Raw genomic sequence first — 22,451 nt, forward strand, 5'->3', positions numbered from 1 at the left:
GAAAGAGAACACCATCACAAATTCAAAAGCCTTCTCTCTTTAAACCTGTCAGCCTATTGTGGATCATTAAAACAATGGATGCTTGTGTACCAACCATAACTTATTTCATTGTGTCAGTTACTACAGTTACTACAGCTGTGTACACAGTGTGAAATAGTTAGATGCTATTAGTTTTATTTATTAGATTTATTTACACTTTAAAAATTCTAACAGGATATGTTCTTAAAGCGTAAGAGAAGTTTGGAATCTCTAAAACTGTGAAATTTTCCAAGGACTTAGAGAGGTTTTTCTCAGAAGAGGTTACAATTATTTGAAGAATTATACAGATACATGAACTTCATTTAGAAATCTCACTGGCAGTATATTCAGTGCACATGAAAAGGGCTTCATTTTATTTCATTTTATCTCCACTGTAAGATTCCCCAAAGACACAGTATGAGGGTCTATAAGCTGGAACACATTCATAATGTGAAAATACATTTTGCATGGCTTTAATATTATTTAACTTTTTATGTTTTATGTAGTTTAATGTAAAGGTTACTGTACAAAAAACAGTTGAGATGCGCAGATTTTTCACTAAAAACTTATGAAAATTAATTATAGCCCCTAATTTTCTTCTGTAATGTTTTTACCTGTTGCTGAAAGTGACCAGTAACTTTATAACAATAACTTCTCAACAACTATAACTCACTATAACTATTACTTAATGAGTAACCAATAACTTGTTCTAGCATAAATGCTATGGTGACTTCCAAACTTCAAAGTCCTTATTTCATCAACAACATAACATTTATTGAATTTGGTTTTATTCGGAATATTTGGAAACATCCAATTTCAATTCTTCTTATTATAGCATACAGTATAGTAGAATGGATTATGAGAAACATTGACAATTACAGGCAAAGCAATATCTATGAAAACATTGCTCTGAGTAAAATAAAGTGCAGTATATAACTACAACCAGTTCACTGATGTTCTCTTAAGGTCTTCTATGCATATTTGATGCACTTAAGGTGGTTTTTGAAGAAATGAAGCTGCAATTTGAATTCTGAGTCATTCTTTCTAGGATTTCTGAACTTGCGATAACGAGCACTTCTGGCTACATGTTGATGGTCAATGGATACATCACCACAAGTGGCAACAAGTAAATAGCCCAGGCCATCCATAAAGAACTCTAGATTTAAAAAAAAACAAGTATTTTAAAATAAAACATTTTGTTATCATAGCTAAGCAAAACTGGAAGCCCCCCCCCCCCCCCTCCCCCCCCTTCTTGTCGCTTTTAAACCAAACTGAAATCTGGACCTACCTGAATGTGCTATCCACTGTAGCTTAGGGTCAAAACCCACCCTCTGTACAGCATCTGTACGGGCCAGGAAGAAGTTGACCACTCCACTGGCCAAAAAGCATTGTGGAACTGAATGTAATTTCTTATTAGACTTCCTGTATAAGCAGCCACCTTCAGTTTCTTCTCCTTCTTCATAGATAAGAGAGAAATAAAACTGATTCTCTTTTACTGACCCACCAACCTAAAAAGAAGAGAAACCGAAAAGCAAGCTATAAATATTGTCATGAACAGAGATGGGCAGTAACATGTTTACTTTTTTTCAAGCAATGAGTAAAGTAAGGGATTACTATTGCAAAAAAAGTAATTAACACGTTATTGCGTTACTAAACTGTGATTTTGTTTGTGAGAGTGTCTCATGACAATGACGTAAGAGCGTGCATGTCCGTGGAAGCAACAGACGTGTGCAGATTAACAATGAACAATATGGAGTGCGGGAGAGAGTACGACCATGCAGCGTTTAAAGTGTGGAAGTACTGACATTACTTTGAGTTTGATTCTGTAAAAAGTGACAAAACCATCAGCGTCCGCTGTTACTCTGCGTGGGAAGAAAAGTTCTTTCTACAGAGAAAAATGTAACTTCAAATCTGAGCAAACACTGAGCACGCTGCCACAGGAATGTGACATTCAAAGAGAAATCCCCGGACCACCCCACTGACATGACTGCTGTGACAACGGGCAAACCCTCAAACTCCTGCAAACAGGTTAAAATAGATTTAAGAGCGACAGGACTCAGTGCTGCTGAGTCTTTGATTTTATTTATTTTCTGCTGTGTTTTACTTGTATATTAAAGAGATTAGAGATGAAAGATTAAAATATGATGGATTGTGCAGAAAAAAGAGAATTGGGCTGAAAGGTCTATTGCTTTATATTCAGGTTGTGTATCACGCTTTTAAAAACTAACTAAGTAACTAATTACTTTTGAAAATAGTAATCAGTAAAGTAATGGGATTACTTTCTTGGAGTAGTAATTAGTAGTAACTAATTACTATTTTCAAGTAACTTGGCCAACACTGGCCATGAACGCCGAACAGATAATTGTGACTTCTGTCGGATTATGATATTACTTTATGCCATGTTAGACCCCTAAGTAAAGATTGTGAATTATTATGTAGTTTTAGTTTGCATTATTCTCCTGAATTAGAAGAAGGTGATAACTATTACATTTGGTAAATTGATTTGCATTACATTAGACTGCTGATTTATTGTGAATGGATGATATTGTTTTATGATGCATTATACTGCTGAGTTATAAGAAAATATTGTTCACAGAAAGTCATCGTCTCATTTGTCTGATTAGAAGAGAACAGAGCATACTGCCCCATTTCATCAGGAGCAGATAAACAGGGAGCCAAGGTCGTAGCTTAGGCGCTGTGTGAGAAAGAATGTGAATGTTTAGGCTTTTATGATTAGGTGGGGGCCACTAGAGGCTATAAGAGTTTGATCAAGGCTCCACCATTTTGAGATCTGATGCTGTCTACTGTATGGTGTCCATCTCCCACGCGTGTGTTCATTAAATCATCGTTTGACTTGACCCGGCCGGACCAGTGTGGTTATTTTTGGTTTTCCTCTTGTATCCATCCCCAATATTTGAACCCGTGACAGTTTTGGGGGCTCGTCCTGTGGTATTGGGATGGAAGTTTTGGAGGTTTGGACGGTCCGAGGTGGTTGAACGGGCAGGCACGAGCCAGTGGTCTGACATGAGTGGGCAAGCCGGCACATTTAAAGGTGAGGCACAACCTGTTGAATGTAAATCCAAACTGTGCCAAATTGGACTGTATAAATTAAAAGTCTACTCACTGAAATTACTGGTGAAGGCCTGTTTTGATTTTGATGAAAAATCTCATGAGTTTTGAAACTTGAAATAAGCTTATAAGTTACAATACTGAGTTAGAGGCTCAAGATAAAGGAAAATAATACTGAGTTAGAGGCTCAAGATAAAGGAAAATAATACTGAGTTAGAGGCTCAAGGTAAAGTAAAATAATACTGAGTTAGAGGCTCAGGTAGTTTGATAGGGAATTGGTCAGTTTGTGAGTTAGAGGCTCCATTGGTCTAAAGGATTGCATCTGTGTTGGCCATGTTGAGAGTTAGAGGCTCCATTGTCCATAACGTTGCATCTGCGTCAGTCATACTCTTGTTTTAGAGGGTTGACGGCGGTTTAAAAGTATTATAAATTTTGTGAGAACGGTGGTTAGAGGCCACTAAGAGGCGCATAGCCCGGAGGTTACGCTCCCTCCTGGCCGCGGACGCGCGACCTTGACCTGTCGGCGAACAGGGTTAGTTCAGTTGGCTTGACTGTGGGGTACAGGGCATCCTGGAACAAGCTAGGAGTTAGAGGCTCCTTATCTGCGCTTTTTTGGACACTTTAAATTGAGTTAGGGACTTTAGAGATCAGGCCAGATACAGTTAGAGGCTGATACTGGTTAATTGATTACAAAAAAGTTGGACTTTCTTCGGTTGGACCCGTTATCTTAAATTTGTCAAAATTGTGTAGGCGCTAAAACTTTCAGGCCTGAGAGTGATTGTAAATATAAGACGTCTTTGTAATATAATAGAAAGTTGAGTGTGAAACGAGGCTGTGTGTGACGACAGTGCACTGCAGCGCTGCGAGCTATTTTTAGATAGTATGTGAACATGCAAATGAGGTGGCTGCTGTGAAGCCCACAGAGGACTTCCTGTTTAGCGTGTTATTGAGTTTTATAAGTATGATTTGCAAACAATGATACATGCCTGTAATTAAAACGCTGATTTTGCTGATTATAATATTACAAATAAAGTTTTGAATGACTACGGTGAATGTTTGATGTTTGGCTGAGTTTTGATATGGGAGAGACGGCTTCGCAGCTGCTGGGGGTAAGTGACCGGAAACTTGCATGCCCATAAAAGGCAACTGCCTGACTGTGTGAACTATGCACCAAGAGAGAGAGTAAAATTTAGGTAGATGAACCAAATGGATGTTGTAAGAAAAATAGTAAATGAATGTTTTAGTCTCTTAATACAGGTGGATTTCTCTCAACCAGGAGACCTGAGTACAGCAGCAAAAGGATAGATTAACAAAATTGGGATGACACACAGGCCAAGCTCTGGCTCAAAATTTTACAGGTTGACCTATCACTTTGTCCCCACCCGAAAAAGAAGCTTAAAGGACATCTTCTCCTCCAGTTATCGGTTACCATCACTGGAAATTTTCAGGCAAGTTTTTCACTGAATTGTTTTTGGCACCATGTGTCCCTGAATCTCACAAGCAAGCTCTAATTCCTGGCTGAAGACATGGAATGTTATTTAAGGTGGGAAATCAAAATTTGGGAAACAAAATTAAAAACATACACAATTAGAGAAATGCCTTGTTTGAGAAAAAAGTTAAAATAACCCACCCACAAACGCACACACACGCAATGAAGAAACAGCTTACACTCATGAACACGTGAAGATTTTCCAGCAAGGTTAAAGCAGCAAAACTTAACATACACATGTTGTTAAATGATAAAGTTTATCCACTACTAACAAATAAACTCTCTGGGTTGCAGGACAACAACTTGACTTCAAAAAGACAGACACTGGTATGACCAACCAGTGATGAAACAACAAATTTAGTGGTTAAAAGAGTCAAATTGTGACATGTTTTCCTCTGATTGATTAATACAAGTGAATATTGAATGAAATAAAAATTCCTTTTTTGAATTATTAAACATGATCTTAAGAATTTTAACGTGTACCTGTGTTGTCCTGTCAACTTGGTGGGTTAGGAGTTGATTATATAGTGAGAAAAAACAAAAAAAAGGGGGGGAGAAGGCTGACACAGGGCCTGGCCCCTCTCTGAATAACATAGCCAAAACAACATTATTTTCAAACAACATCATTTTCCTGTTCGTCTGTTTTTGTTTTGTTTTTGTTTTTTCTCTTTATGCTTAATTACAGGCTGCTTTGTCGGCCCGGAAAGCCGAGGCTGACCTGGACTCCTGCTCTCCCCTCTACCATCTTTGCTCTCCCTTCTACCATCTTTGATGTGACCCTGACCAAATGCTACAGCAGCTGGACTCACAACAACAGCCTGAGAATGTCAACAGTGCTGCAGGAAAACGATCTCATGCAGCGGAGACGGAGAACGTTAAATCCAAGGCCCGTTTCACTACACGGGGGAGATTTCCAGACAGCTTCAGCTGACAGAGCTGTGACGAGATGCCTATTAAGCCCGGATGAAAAGTGAGGCTGAGCAAAGAATGCTGACCTTAACAACACTGCATTAAACCTGTGCAGGACAGTGACGGACCAACACGGAGGATCGGGCAGCAAAAAGGGCGTGCCAGAGACACGAGGAGTAACTGAGGTCAGAAGGCACCTCAGATTGGACAAAAGCAGCAGAAGAACATAAGCTGAAGGCACAGGTGTCGGGGCTCAGCCAGGAGCTGACCTCTGAGAAGAGCCGAACAGCAGAGCTGCAGAAGGCCGTGGAGCAAAGCAAGGAAAACATCAATAAACTTCAATCTGACGTGTACGGAAAAGACTCTGAGGTTTCTGCCCTCAGTGAGAGCTCAAGACATCAGAGCAGAAACTGAGCATGCCTCAGGAGGAGCTGGCTGCTAATCGAACCCATCAGTCAGGCTTGGAGTCCCAGATACAGGACTTAAAATCAGGCCGGAGCTTGCTGGAGCAGGAGGTTGTCAAACCTGACGAGAAGCTCCAACACAGGAGCAAACCCTGAAGAACCTACAGAAGCAAAAAGGGTCATGTTAAGGAGGAGCTGGACAAGGAGAAGATGCAGGACACTGGAGAAAAGGAATGCCTCAATTGGGGCCAGAACCAGTATGGAGAGAACTTTGGGCAGCAGCACCAATGGACCCAAACGGACTGAAAAGGGGGAGGCAGGACCCCAGAGCACGCTTCAGGCCATGGTTTACCCAGAACACCAGAACAGGAAAGTGATGAACACAAACACACACACAAACACACACATCTACATACACTGACTCAGAATCAAGAGAAACACACATATGAACACATATGCACTCGTTGATTGACTGAGAAATGACACACACACACGCACACAAATCGAAATGCTGATTCAATTCACTGAGAAGTGATCCACACACACATACACACATACACATGTTTGTGCAATGAAGAGTGATACACACACGCTGATGCAATGAAGAATGCTTTACTAACAAATGCTATGCTGATACGCAAAATGCTGCACACAAACCTCCAAATACAGAATTTGTTACAACAACAAGAAGTAATTGATTGTTAATTGGTTAAATGCATTTCATGTCACCCAGAGGGCATTTGTGTAGATTTAGGGGACAGGGTCTAAAGCAGTTTGGTTATGAAAACAATGTCTGTGAGTGATGTCTGTTTATGGCTCAAGGCCTCGACTGAATTGTTTACTGTGCTTCGCACAGCCTGATAAGGAGCAGTGGTACAGAGTGAAAATGATGAATTAACGGTGTGAGCCTTATTTCGGAGCGCCACATTTTTGTGATTGAGATTTAATTGAAGGAGGAACACACTGAAACATGAAAAAATAAATAAATTTAAAAAAAAGAAAGAAAAGGGGACCAGCCCTTGGATTTACGTAAGCATCCCATGTGTATTTAACACAATTGCCTCAGGCTTTAAAGATCTGTACAAAATTCAACAGGAAATCATAGCTTCCCTGTATTTCCTATATTGTTGGCATGCTGGTGAGTGCTGTTGCTCCACAGTAAGAAGGTCCTGGGTGCAAGTCCACAGTCTGGCTAGTTTGCAGTGGTTTCTCTCTGGGTATTCTGGTTTCCTGCCACAGTGAAAAGTCATGAAGCTATTAGAGTTAGGTTAATTGATGATTCTAAATTATCCGTGAATGTAAGTGTAAATGGTTGTTTGTTTCTAGGTGATAGACTGGTGACCTGTTCGGGGTGCACCCTGCCTCGTAACCTATCACTTTAGAGTTATTTCCCAGCCCTCGTGCAATTAGGATAAAGATAGGAGGATGGTAGTTGTTGTAGACCCATTCAATTTTTATGGTAACCAGAATTTAGACTTTGTTGAACCGTAGGCAATATGAAGACAACATGTAGTATTTAAGGGACCAAGTAGAATTTGGATAAAAGTTATTGAATAGTGTTGAAATAAAATGACAGAATTGTGAAGGATTAAAATATTCCAGGAGCTTAACTTACTCCATCTGAACATGTCTTAATCGTGTAATATGAACTCAAAATGCACAGGTTTACTGAATATGAAAAGGTTGTGTTGATTTAACTCAGTTGTTTAAGTTTCTATCAAAGCGAAACATTTGTGTGTAACTAGTGTCCATTATTGAATCAAATAAGTCCAACATGTTTTTGTCAGTGCGAAAAGAAGTTACGGTACCTGTATTCCTACACAATATTGTCCCGGGACGGAGAAAAACTTTCTGGTGAAGTTTTGTTGATTTTGGGTTTTGCTTAAAACTAGGTTGATTTTATCAGTGAGGTTTGGATTGTTTTCTTTCTCTAAGAGAGAGAAAGATGGTTTTATGTTTGGACATGTTTCCAACGGGCCCCAGTATTTGTTATTATATGAGTATTTTATTGGTTACGTTTGTCTTTGCTTTTGTTACAGTGCACTGAAATAAGAACATCTGAGAGGAGTGATCCACCGGTGGTGATATTTTGGTATTTTGTGAGTTCCTGATTTAACAAATCAGCTCTTTAATCCAGGCCTGAGAGATTGAACTTTAAAGCGCTATAAAACATGATTACTGAAAACAGTTGCAAAGTATTTTTCTCCATGATTATAATGGGCTCTGGAGAAATTCACTTATATGGGACATTGATCACATGAGAAGTCCTGAGCCTAAAAGGATTGCAGCGAGTCAATCCAGTCCAAAGAAACAAGGAACTGTTTTCCTTTAAAATGATGACGTCATCTTGCTGGTGATGGAGCCTCGAATAGGTTGCGTGTGAGACTCCATTATCAGCAATATCTGGTATGAATGTGTGTGAATGTATGCATGTGACTGGACTGTGATGGACTGACGACTAAAAGTTTAAACTGACTTGATACTGAGACAAAAACGGTACCGACTTTAGGATTAGTAAATGCCCACAAACAATTCACCCAGCCTGTAAAAGAAGGGTGGATGTTTTGTCTCGCTTTGTTTTGTTTTTGCAGGAGTAGAAGGAGGACAGAGACTAAAGGGGGAGGCTGTAGCTTCACATGAGTGTGAACTGCAGACTTAACCCTTTGGTTGCTAATTTTGAGTTACTGATGTTTCCATCAAGAAAATTGTGTTTTATTAGCTGTGTTTCGATTAATGCATCACATTATATTGTTGGGAATGTTAAATGCTAAAATGGAGAGAAGCTTTGATTTCACTCATGACTGAAAATGTTATTATTAACCATAGCAGGCCACTGTAAAAAAGCCAATTAATTTTGATAGAGAAAAAAGCAAAAAAAACCCTCTATTAATGTCTATGAATAACAGGGGAATGATAGACTTGTTACATTTAAAATAGAGATATGTAATGACAAACACTGGTCCACGTCATTTAGGTTCTCCATTGAAATAGTCAATAATTTAGAAAAGTAAGATAGAACCGACAGGGGCATGTGCTGAGATGTGGTGCTGCACAAGAACGAGAGCAAAATAAAGAAAAATTATTGTGTTTAGCTTTGATAAATTAAAATTAAAATGTACCATTACACTCAGAGGATCAATATGAAATTGAATATATGCTAATTTTGTATGAAGTACATGACTGATAACTGTTCTGTCCTGAGCTTTTGTTTTTACAGCGCCCACTTGACCACACCAACAGTTTCTCGCCACCAAAATTGGGGACTTGCAAAGAATAGGGAGGAATATCATCAGAAGTGGGAAAGGTAAGCCCCGATGGGGGTGATAACATTATTAATTTCACGTATGGTCAAATTCTTAAAACTTGACCCCAAACATGAAGAATTCTTCAAACATTTAGAGACAGAGTGGAGTTCTAGATAAACATAATGTAGCAAACCACATAAGGATGGACCATTGGAATTAATAAGATGGTGAAAAACACGCAGGAAAAATGTTGATCATGTTGATTATGTTTATTCCAGTGTGCAGGGATTGGCTAATCTGACCAGGAAATGTTATAAATGGATTGTCGGAACAGTCAGCGTTAAAGTCACCTTTGACAGTCCAGACTAAGATGGCGTTGGACATCTTCAGGGCGGAAAAGGGTTGGTGTGACCAAGGTGTGGTTTGGCTTGTCGTATGTATATTTCAAGATGATATGGCTCTGGATGGACCAGTTACCAGGGCATGGAAGGAGGACAGACTTATTAAAGGAAGAGAAGGAATTTTCTGGGATTGGAGATCCTGTGGGTGAATGGTTGACTAAAAGCATGCATAAAATAAAAGCTATTTTTTGTTATTGATTGGTAATAGATTGATAATTGGCCACATTCACAGTTGTATTGACTTGTAGTGGACGTAGTCTACTTCATGTTTAAGAACTTTAATTAACAGATTGAAAATAGTGACATTAAAGGAAGAATATGCAGCGCCACCCTGTCAAATGCCAGTGCCGGTGGGGCTCAGGGATGAATCAGGTGAGCTGGATTCATGGCTGAATTAAAACATAGAGGCCCCTGCTGTGGTCAGTAAGGGATAAAAAGGGTGTGTTTTACTGTTATTTTAGCATCAGCATTATTGTTACATCAGAATCATATAACAAGTATTGCATTGAACATTTATTGAAGCTATTGACATATTAATATTTGTATTACAGTGATTGTTATAACCCCATGTTAATCTTCTATCTACAGGTGTCAAAAGTAGTCAACAAGTTCATGTTGAAGTGAAGTTCATAATAATACAGGTTTTGTTTGTAGACGATTGTGAAGACGCAGGCTCTGGGCGGAGCCAGGAGTTGAACAGATCTAACATGACAATTAAATTGGTTTCATTCCCTAACACAGAATAACAAGACTGGAGCAACGACACTGGATAGGAGAAAGTCTGATACTTTCTAAGATATGAGGTCACTAACCTTTTCTTTTAATTTTCTAGCTTCATTGAATGGACACATGGTAGAATTAGAAATGGCTAATTTGTTTATGTCTTTTATTAGAAAGAGTGGTTTTAATCATTTTTATACATATCTTGCAAATGTGCTTATAATGAGTTGGCACTCGGTTTTTTGAAGGTCATAAGCTTCGTTCGGCGATAGTCCGGACTGATAAAGTGTAGGAAATGCCTTGAGTGCAGCAGGCTAAATGCAAACACGCTTAAACACACATACACTAAATTAGGATAAGTCCTTGGGACATTCTGAATATTCTAAACAAATTCTGAATCACCAAAAGATCAGTAGACAACAACATTAGATTGTTAGAGCTGGGAAGAGACGTGTTTTGGTTTTCTGTCTCTTACAGAGGAAGGAACAGACACCAGACGAGGTCACAGATATACGAGGATCCTTGGCAGCAGAGACAGACACGGTGACTGCGGAAACATCAACTGGGTTCAAGTGTCATGGCATTTTGGGCTCCAGCTAGTCACCTCAAAAGGATGGATCCCATAAACACAGCAATAACCATGAAGGGGTTAAAGGAAATCCAGGAACACCACACCAACAACGTTCGAGAGGCTGTTGGTCATAAGGGGGACACGTTCCTGTTCCTTTTTCTGGGAAACACAGCGGTGACCCCAGAATACACAGATCATTGTTTGAAATCGGGGCAGAATAATCCCCTGATCTGTGCAACGACTGAAGGGTTGTCTAACCCCTGATGTTGAAGAAAGAAGAGCAGAGGATCACCCGACTGGAAGACACTGGTGCCTACAGCAATAAAATAAAGGTTAAAAGCTCCTCGGACAGAGGTTCTAGTCTGAGTACGTTTGGAGGGTATAAGGTAGCACCGAAATAAAGCTGTGGGAGAACTGGGGAGTGATGGGAGTATCATCTGTACCTACTGTTGTTGTTGTAATAAAAGTTTTTCTTGCATCTGAACTGCGCAAACACAGAGGTCATCTCACATATGGTTCACCCAACAGGGGGACAAAGGGCCTAAGGAGTAAGGAGAAATGAACCCGGCAACACTGGATTGCAGGGTGTAAGTGAGCTCTTTAAGTCTAAAGAGCTCATCAGGGGGAATTGTCGGATTATGATATTACTTTATGCCATGTTAGACCCCTAAGTAAAGATTGTGAATTATTATGTAGTTTTAGTTTGCATTATTCTCCTGAATTAGAAGAAGGTGATAACTATTACATTTGGTAAATTGATTTGCATTACATTAGACTGCTGATTTATTGTGAATGGATGATATTGTTTTATGATGCATTATACTGCTGAGTTATAAGAAAATATTGTTCACAGAAAGTCATCGCCTTATTTGTCTGATTAGAAGAGAACAGAGCATACTGCCCCATTTCATCAGGAGCAGATAAACAGGGAGCCAAGGTCGTAGCTTAGGCGCTGTGTGAGAAAGAATGTGAATGTTTAGGCTTTTATGATTAGGTGGGGGCCACTAGAGGCTATAAGAGTTTGATCAAGGCTCCACCATTTTGAGATCTGATGCTGTCTGCGGTATGGTGTCCATCTCCCACGCGTGTGTTCATTAAATCATCGTTTGACTTGACCCGGCCGGACCAGTGTTGTTATTTTGGTCTTCCTCTTGTATCCATTCCCAATATTTGAATCCGTAACACTTCTTTTTCTGTTTGTTTTTTTTAAATCAAAACCAAGTCTTTATCGCAAACTAGTTTATGAGGTGGCTAACCTTTTGTACTGTAGTTGACTTAATAAAATGGTCTTCAGCTAAGCTTGGTCCTAACTGTGTCTAACTTTTGCTTGTTATTGGTTGTAACTCTGAATAACAAGAAAAAAAAAATCTGATTGGCCACTTTATTGGCTTGCTAAATTGCACTTTGATGCAGCTTAAAAAACAGTCCTTTATTCTAACTTGTTTTTCTTTTTGGAATAGTCAAATAATGCTGATCAGTTGGGTTGTAGTCCAACACAAACTCCAAGTTTAATGACAGCTTCAGTTTACAACTGATATTTGAAACACAACCTAAACCTCTCAACCACTTCCTCCTGCTCACTGTTTACAATATAATACATGTGACTGTGGCTTTTATGCTACATGCTGTACAAAAGGTTATTCCTGTTCCCGTAAAAGTGCAAGGTTTATGATCAGTCTTATCAAAAGGGAATGAGCCTTGGTGGTGATGGTGGAATGGGCGTATTAGGTCACACTTAGAATGCAAACATCTGATTTAGCTAAAGAAGAAAAAAAATCTGACAAAAACACAGAATTCTGCAGTTAATTTAGTGTAGCAGGAATCTAGATCACATTAGTGATGAAAATGATCAACAAATTGGGGGGGGGGGGGGTGCTTACAACTGTTAACAGAAATGGATATATATACATATATATTATGTACATAGATCAGTTAGTGTTCTATTTAAAGAAGAAAACATAAATCAGATAACATGAGCTATTTCATTCTCACCACATCCAGTTCAGGGACCGCCTCCATCATCTCCACAAGCTTCTCTATCTTTGTCTTCTCTGTAAACAAAAAGTCATCATCCACCCACAGGAAGTACTTGGTGGTTACCTGGGAAACAGCCAGATTTCTGCCTGCAAACCAGCCCTGAGGATGAAAACATATTTTACAGTCTGTTTTAATGGTCCTTTACCCTCTGAGGTGTAAGTAGTCACTTGTGACATTCATTACTTCTAGACTGGACTATTGTAATTCAGTATTATCAGATTGTTCTGAAAGTTCCTAAAATCACTAATCCAAAACACTGGAGTCTAATCTTAAAAGCTGCAAACTTTTTCTTCTAAAAGCTTACACGTAGGGCTGGATGAAGGCACACTTGACTACCCTCAGACTACTGGATGATTTCATGCGATGCACTGAGCATTTCCTCTCCACTCTTCTTATATTTAGGGGATGAGTGATTTAAAGTCTAATTCTAGAAAAGAAAAAAGCATAAAATCCTATATTTTACTATTTTAATAAATCCTTCAATAATTATACTGCTCTGTCCAAGATGTCTGATAAAACTCAGTATGAATAAAAACCCCCACAAAAAACACAATCTTACGTTCTAAATGTCTATGCATACCTGTGCTGGAGGCATGATGTAATGTTTTCTCCGGTAATGTGCTCTGGTTCAAAGTTGTCATCTGCAACAATAACTTTTATGGTGCTATAGAATTTTCGGATACTGTCCAACAAGACCTTCAGCTGTTCGTACCGCAGGAAGGTCTTTGTGGCGATGGTAACTTGAGAGCTGATATCTGACAGACAGAAGCAAAAAAATGTTTCAAGAAAATAAGACAGATCATCTGCTACAGAGTAGAATGAGTTTTGTGCAAACTGTGCAAATTGAACAGCAAACTTTTCATTGCTGAAGCCGCTACACTGAAGTGCTGCAGCAAGGTCGTTGTTGCCTGTTGTTGTGGTAACCCCCGAACCAAATGGTGGACACCAGAGGTGAAGGGAGCCACCAGGCTGAAGTTGTGTCAGGCTTGGTTAGCCTGTGGGACTCCAGAGGTACCTGAAAGGCCAAGCGGAACGCAGCTTGAGCAGTGGGTGAAGCAAAAAACTTGAGTGTGAGAGCAGTTCAGAGCGGCCATGGAAAAAGACTTTCGGACTACCTTGAAGAGATTCTGGCAAACCTTCTGGCGACTCAGGAGGGGAAGGCAGTGCTCTACCTGCACTGTGTATAGTGCGGATGGAGCGCTGCTGACTTCGTTTGAGAACATTGTCGGGCAGTGGAAAGAATACTTCGGAAGGAATACTTCGAGGACCAGCTTAATCTCACTGGCACCGTGAAGGAAGCAGAGTCTAGGGACACATTATTTTTCGCATCTGGTTTCTAAGCACTCAGCCAAAGGAGTTATAGATTTAATAATCCACAAGGAACAAAAACAAATTGTGAAGGGGAATTTAACTTAGAATACTTAATATTTTAAGTGGCAGCACGGTGGCACGGTGGTTAGCACTGTTGCCGCACAGCAAGAAGGTCCTGAGTTCAATTCCAACATCAGGCTGGGGTCTTTCTGTGTGGAGTTTGCATGTTCTCCCCGTGTTTGCGTGGGTTCCCTCCAGGTACTCCAGCTTCCTCCCACCGTCCAAAGACATGCAGCTTGTGGGGATAGGTTAATTGGATAATCCAAATTGTCACTAGGTGTGAATGTGCGAATGAATGTGAGTGTGAATGGTTGTCTGTCCCTGTGTGTTAGCCCTGTTAGCCCTGTCCAGGGTGTACCCTGCCTCTCGCTCTATGACAGCTGGGATAGGCTCCAGCGCCCCCCGCGACCCTGAAAAGGATAAGCGGAAGTGGATGGATACTTAATATTTTAACAACACACTATTCCCACTAACTAGTAGTAAGATACAAAATAAAACCAAAGAAATAATTGGGTTGGCATATACTGTGAAAGAACCTTCATAAAATTCATGGTTTTCCTGCATTTCTCTCTCTCTCTCTTTTAATACCCTTGTTTAAAAAGTAGATTCCTACCTGTCCCCATGTCATACAGGACTGGTACATGAGGCTGCTTGATGGCAATAGCGAACACAGCTTTATGGTTTTCAAACTGGAAAGTTACTAAAAAAAGAAAAAGAAAAAATACTTATTGTACACTAAAAAGAAGATTTGGGCTTAAAAGACAAGACTGAGTTCCCAGACAATGCAGACCAAGGTCTCCAGTGTTGATATGGTAGACTGTGCTAGTATAGGACACTTTGACCAGCACGTCATTGAGCAGCTCCAGGCTCCCGGACTTGATTATCAATTCTTTCTCACCAGAACCTGTGAATTACAATTTCACAACATTTCATTCCAGTGTCTTCTTTAGATTGAAGTTTGATTGTGAATGTCATAACATATCAAACCCATCATATCATGCAGTGACCCCTCCATGCCCTATTCATACTTTCAGGACATAAATGTTCTGCCATAGAATAAAGTTAATGACTCAGAACATATTTGTTCCTGATTTGCAGTGACCCATCCTTTTAAAGGATATATCAGACACAAATCAAGCCAACAAATTAACCTCCACAAAATAACAGATTTGTTTAGTACAGGAGTTCTAGCTTTTTTTGTCACCAATTTGTATATAAACTGATGAGAAGTGGAATCTCACCTTCGACTGTGACCTCTGCTGGTGGAATATCTGTGGTCAGGATCCCTTTAGAGACTTTTAAGACCACCTAGAATAGAAAAATCTGAATAAACTAAAAAGTACTCCAAGTATTCATACTTACACAGACATCTGTGACATCATTCATTTTAATCACAGTGACAGTAAATGCTGGATATAAATTTACATAAAATCACAGAAAATTGTTTTCATTTTTAATTTACCTAATTTCTTGTGGTATTTGATTTAGATGTATTATCTTATATTTGAAAGCTGGCCCCAGACTACAACCACAAAACCAGACTCAGTGTCCTGGCCTGATGTTACTGCAGGGCTTTATGTATGCAGCTAGCAAAATGCTAAAGAGAGCTTAGGGGCCATCCACATGGGAAGCACATGACAACCAGAGACCAAAAAAAGTTATTACGGTAATGTAAATAAGTGACTTCAAGTGAGAATGAATGAAGAAAAGCACTGGTGGGGCAACTGGATAGGTCCTGAGTTAGACTTTATACATTAAAGTAATTATATTATTTGAGAAATAGCTTTGGTTTAATAATCATTTAGCAAATTATAAAATTCATATTACTAACACTCTGGCTTTAAATATCCAACTCATCTTCAGCAAAGTATCTAGGGCCTGACAATTTTGCTTACGGTGGGGTTTCTGTCTTCAACTCAAACTCAACACCAAAATGGCTTCATTTGCAAATGACAAAGAATTATTCCTACAACATAAAGAATGCAAATTCAACATCTTTGTTTCTTTAAATCTCTATGATAATAGTATTAAAATGAAAGTTACCAAGAGCTTCTAAGGTCATCACAATTACTATGAGGAAATTTAAAGTTTTACCAAGCAGAAATACTACAGTGGCAGCCTTGAAGTTCACTGTTTTTTTAAATGAAACATACAGACCTACCTTTGGAGAAATATTTGATACCCATCTTGCACCTCTACTATTCTAACAGAGTTTGTTGAGATTTGCCTATCAAGCTGAACTGTTTTATGACACTAACCTTGTAGCTGCTCCTTTTTCCTGCATGCAGCTGTAAACCTAAAATTAAAATGACCACACTGTGACAGCATCCCATGATGGAAAGAAATAGATACGTCAGTGGTTATATTGACCATATAACAAAGAAAATTTAAAAAGGCAAATGATCAAGGAAGTGACTGAACATGTGAAAACCGAGATCCACCTTCCTGTCTGTAACCATGGTAGCGCTACCCTGAAATTGTGTTTGATAATATATGACATGCTGCAGTGCCTTATTTGGCAGGATCTCTTTTATTACTCATTACCTATGTATTTCTTCATGTCTCACCTGGTATGACAGAGGAGGACAAGGGCTTTACTGTGTAACCTTGGATTGGATACTGCAGAGGAGAGTTGGGCAAAGCAAACAGCTTCTTGGACAGTACAGAAGTTGTCCTGTGGAAGAAATGAGGTGTATGCAACACAGATCATTTTGACTGATCAAGTATAATGACCACAAAGCAACAAATAAGTACTGTGAGGCCAAAGGTCAATCTAAGTAGTGGCATTATTGGATAAGCAATACATTTATCCATATGGGAAATAAAGCATGTAATCATGTTTTCAACAAACATGGAATCATTTCAGTGTGGCTAAAAAAATGAAAATAGTTAAACACCTCTTGAGTTTTGTTTTTTTTTTAGCTTTTGAGATTTAGTAATATTAGATGTGGTTCCGCCCCAACTGCTGGTGCTTTGCCCTGCCCCTGTCCCGATCAACATTTCTCACTTTTTAAGAGCTGGTGTGACTAGACCTCTATTCTGTGTGTCAACGTCATACATTTCTGGGCCCTATACTACAACGTGAGATCAACATACCCAGGGTATCTTTCTATTGTTAGGATTAATGTACTTTAAGTAAATTTTCAAAATATTCGTCTTTAAATAATAGTAATAAATATTTAAGTGCAGTTTTTCATCCTAAAAGAAAATAAGGCAGAAACATAAAAGGTTATTTGAACAGCTTCACCTTTAAACTCTGAGCCAACATTATTCTGTACATTTGGCGTCGGTACCAGAGAAAATGCATCAACATGATCCACCCTGGAATCCTTGGAAGCGCTAAAAAAAAGTGCACGTATACATGGCGTGCGATCTGGGAAGCACGCGCGAGTCAGAACTTGGATGCGGCAGGTCCTTGCCACTAGCGATCATGGCTGTTTAGAACTTTTTTCTGCCGCCAAACAGCGCTGCCTTCTTCCGGTTGACCCGATGTTATCGGAGCATGCTCACCCATTGCAGTTTTATTCGTCGCAATGCCAAAGGTATAGGAGGGGAAGTAATAAGCTGGACGTTATGTTCCTAACTGAGACATAGCTTTGCGCTGGTGAAGTGGCACCTTTGCTGGAACATTGCCCAGGTTGTCTGGGATGGGAGACGGGGTTGCCTCTATCATCAAAGACTGTTTTAAATGCAAATAGATTTTTTTTTCCTCATTTGACTCCCAGCTCCTGACTTTAAGCTGTCCTGTGGTTCTAACTATAGTTACCTTTTATCCACTTAAATATATTGGCCCTGTCTCAATATGCGTACTTGTGCATACTTGCGTTCTCATGTACTCGTGATATGGAGACCAAGTACTGTTCCAATTCAAAGTACGCATCAAGCCGAGAACGCGAAAAATTCCCGGATTTGTCCTTGCTCTGCCCATTTTATCGAGCATGCATCGGTGGTGACTTGTGTGGACTTGGTACAGCCAGTGGCGGTCCTAGCCTGTTTGGCGCCCTGGGCGAACACTCCCTCTGGCGCCCCCCCCCCCCCCCCCCCCCCACACACACACACACAAAACATATTAAGGATTGTACATTAACATAAAACTGTTGTACACACACATATACACATATGAAGAGAGAGAGAGTATGCATAGTATCCAAACAGCTACCAAACAGCCATCATACAATGAGAACAGGACAAATCAAAAACTGACAATGACTAATTAATATTAAAATCTGTAACATAATGTATTGTTTGGAGTTTAGTCTGTTACTGTTGCTATTTTTACCATTTCTTCTTGGAGCAACTGTAACCCACATAATTTCCTTAGGGATTAATAAAGTATTCTGATTCTGATTCTGATTGTTTCAGGATACATGACCTGCCATTATCCAATGACACATCTGCTTACCTGTATCTTTTGCTTGTTTCTCTTCCTCTTCTTTTCTCTTTTTTCTAAACTGAAGACATGATGGCTTTGAACTTTTCTTTTCCATCTTCCATTGGTTTTAATTTTGCACTCCAGTATGAACATTCATCCCCCAACCCGAGGTTCACCACAACATAACCTAACAGACCTACACCTTAATTCACAGATTCACTTTGTCTTTATTTCTGGGATTTCACACAACCCAGGATTCAAATCATGAATACATAATGGGCTTGGATTTACAACATTGTGAATGAAATGTGTTTTATTTGGAAGCAGCAGCCCCCCCTCCCCTTTTGACGGGTTGTGTGTGAGACTTTAAATCATCAAACTGTAAATTTAAAATTGTTATTGATCCCTTTACCCCGAGTCCTAAAGTGTATATTTATTTTCTTACTCTTCTTACATATATTGTTTGTTTATTTGCACTGCTGTAACTGGAGCCTCGTCGTCTCGTCTCTCTATATACTGGACTGTCTGTAGCGGAGATGACAATAAAGTTTACTTTGACTTCGGCAGCGAGCAGGCGCACCGAGGGCTCTCGCACTCACTTTTCGTGTATAGAATTTCGAAAAAACATCGGTGCAAATTATAAGTCTGTATCATAATGTCGGGTGTTTTCGTGTTTATTGGTTTGTTTTTATTTTGTTTTACTTTGCGAGTTGGTTATTAGACGCTGCTCCAGCCGGTCAGAAAATCCCCCGCCGCCCCGCCCTCTCCTCTTTGCGCCGCAAGCAGCAGGCGCACCTCGCAAACGAAGGGCGCCCTTACTCCCAGCAAATGGGCGATAGAAAACTGATCGGTGCCTGTGACATTCCCAATATGCGCTGGCTGATGTCGGGGCAGCATGAGTACGAGCATTTTTTATTTTTTTGCCGATGCCCGTGATGCCGCCCCCCACCACGATGCCGCCCTGGGCAACCGCCCGTGTCGCCCGTATCTAAAACCGCTACTGGGTACAGCTAAATATCCCAGAATGCATTCCGTCCAAAACTCAAACGCGGCAATGGCGGAGGACCGCGGCTAAAAAATATTACTTTTTCTGGGTCACAAAATAAACTTTTAAGATATTTTCAGGCGAGGATGTAGCTGTGTAAACTTCAAATATCTACTCAGTTTATCAAGATATCATATATTTCTATATATTTCCAAACGTGCTCCGATGTTTCTGAGGCCATGGTTCTCAGCCGGAAAAGGGTGGAGTGCCCACTCCGGATCGGGGATGAGTTCCTGCCCCAAGTGGGGGAATTCAAGTATCTCGGGGTCCTATTCGCGAGTGATGGGAGAAGGGAGCTGGAGATCGACAGACAGATTGGTGCTGCGGCTGCAGTGATGCGGACGCTGCACCGATTTTATTTGTTCCTGAGTAAATTGGTTTGGCTGAGATTAAAGTTAAGCTTCATAACATATTAATCACAGTTAAATTAAGAGGGGACGGCAGTAAAAACTCCGGACCTGTGACATCATCAAGTACGCTGGTGTTCCAATTGTACAAATCGCGAGTCCGTACTCGCGTTCTCGGCAAGTCCGGTCTCGCCGAGAACGCGAGTCTGTACTTGAGAAAGGGCTCTTGACTTGTTGATTTCAGAATTGTGTCTGGGCCAACATGCAAGGGCTACACCCTAGACGTTGTCCTGGGGTACCTACTGAATCTATCTGTGACTGAAACCTGTCTTTTACCTATTTTAGAACATTTAGCAATTTTATTTGATCTTTTAATTCCTACATCTCCAGCCTCTGAGAGGGGAAATTGTTGTTTTCTTTGTATCTGCTGCCTTTTGTTGTTCTTGTACATTCTTTTAATGTAACCTTTTATTGTTATGCTATTGACCTGCAGCTTTGAAACTGTGTTGACTTGTCTAAATTAGAAGCTTGTCTATCTGCCATTAGTAGCTGGTTATCTGATCATTTCCTGCTTCTTAATACTGATAAGACCGATTTGATGGTCATTGGACCACAAAGATTTAAGTACTTGTCCCAAAATTTCACCTTGAAAATTGATGTCATAAATTGCAAAGACAAGGTAAAGATTTGGGTGTGTGGTTTGACATGGTGCTCTCCTTTGAGTCCAATGTGGAAGAGAAAACAATGACTGCCCTTTATCACCTAAAGAACACAGAACATATCTAAAATCAGGCAAGTTTTATCACTGGACACTGCAGAGGTACTTGTCCATGCATTTGTGCCTTTGCATTTGATTATTGTAAAGCTCTTCTTTCTGGGTTACCGAAGGAAGGTTTTAAAGGTTTGTAAATGATACAAAATGCAGCTGCTCGCATTTTAACCCTTGTGCTCCCCTTCGGGGCAGCTCCGGACCCCGGGGCTCCCAGAGTACCCCTGGGTCGCATTTCACAGGCCGCGCATCAGGGTTGGCTCCCGCGCCCCGTACACCCACGTTTCCCTCCCTGAATGCCATTCCCGTTTCAATTTTTCTCCTAGTTTCGGGCAGGCTCTATCACGTTCGTCCATGGGAGGCCACTGTTAAAGGGTAATTTATAATTCCAACATTAGCGTCCGCTTCAATATCGCTACCATCTGGGTTTGTTATTTTCAACCTTAAACTCAGCAGTGTGTCATTTAAATCCAGGTAATGCAACCCGTTTCCAGGCACATAAAATTCCAGAGGTCCCCGATCTGTGAGCGCTGTTACTGGTAAAATTTCTGAATAACATTTGTCCTCAATTGAAAACTGAGTCAGTGGTGCTGTAAACAGATCCAATTCGCTCAAGGTGCATTCGCTTGATCGTTCGTGAAGTAAAGACATTGTTGTTTGTTTCATAGTTGTTTTTTAGAAAATATCTTGCTTAGACTTGCGTCCTGTACGTCTGACGGTTTTACCAGTCTGCCTCTTTTTCACAGTTTTCTTCGGCTTTTTAAACTCTGTCAGCCTCTGACCCAGAGGACGTTTTAATGGTCTACGTGAAATTATGCTCAGCCCCGAGCCCTCTTGCTTCTTCTGGTGTGTTCGAATGAGTCAAATTCGAGAGTGAGGAGGTGACAACATCTGAAGCAAAGCCTTTGACAGCAGGTTTCAAATGAGGTTTTTGCGATGCTCACACCCCGCTTTATGAACCGGGTTACAAATCTAAACAATTTTGAGAAAATAGATACTGTTCCTCGTCCGTAAATTACAGGCGCACCTGAAAAGCCGGGCAGACCATTACCAGCCTGCGTTTCGTAATACCGTATACATCTATTATTATCCATATTGCTATGAGTTATGGCAGATACTTGACAGGCTGGAAATGTAGCTTGACTATCGTTTTACCGTAGGTAAAGTTTACAGGCTCGTTCTGATCGGTTTTGATTTCAATATGGATATTTTTGATGTGTTTGCGAGCCACAGGAATGTAATCTGGTTTGTTAAAACACAGGGTGATGATATCTCCGTAATTACCCTCTATTTTGACAGTACGCAGTAGGGGGGAGTAGCTATCACCCACGAGCTGTAACGCTGCTATATCAGAATAACAGAATAGATGATAACACCCTGCCTTTATATCTGCAGGATATGGGGCAAATTTGCGCTCGAATCGCTGCCAGACACCTGCTGGGACACCAAGCATATATGCGAGAGGCGGGAAAAACCTGAGTTGATATATGCCTCCAGATGTGAATTCAAACTTTTTAACATTTGGGTGATATTTTAGATAAATATCCGATTCGATACGCCTGAGGCAGGCTTCAACCTCTGCTCTCAGCGTGTTAGCGTCCTCATAAAAGCCGGCGCGTATTTTTGTTTTAACCACGTCATCAGGCCTCTGCTCAGCATCACCCTTTTTCCTCCATTCAAAATA

General features: G+C 40.3%; 1 pseudogene; it reads right to left on the reverse strand.

Moving 5' to 3' along the window:
- Positions 1 to 989: 989 nt before the first annotated feature.
- Positions 990 to 17,907, reverse strand: LOC148105721 (beta-1,4 N-acetylgalactosaminyltransferase 2-like; annotated as a pseudogene).
- Positions 17,908 to 22,451: the final 4,544 nt, after the last annotated feature.

Source organism: Neolamprologus brichardi, chromosome 3 (assembly GCF_056152115.1).
Source record: "Neolamprologus brichardi isolate AB-2024 chromosome 3, ASM5615211v1, whole genome shotgun sequence".
NCBI classification, from domain to species: Eukaryota; Metazoa; Chordata; class Actinopteri; order Cichliformes; family Cichlidae; genus Neolamprologus; species Neolamprologus brichardi.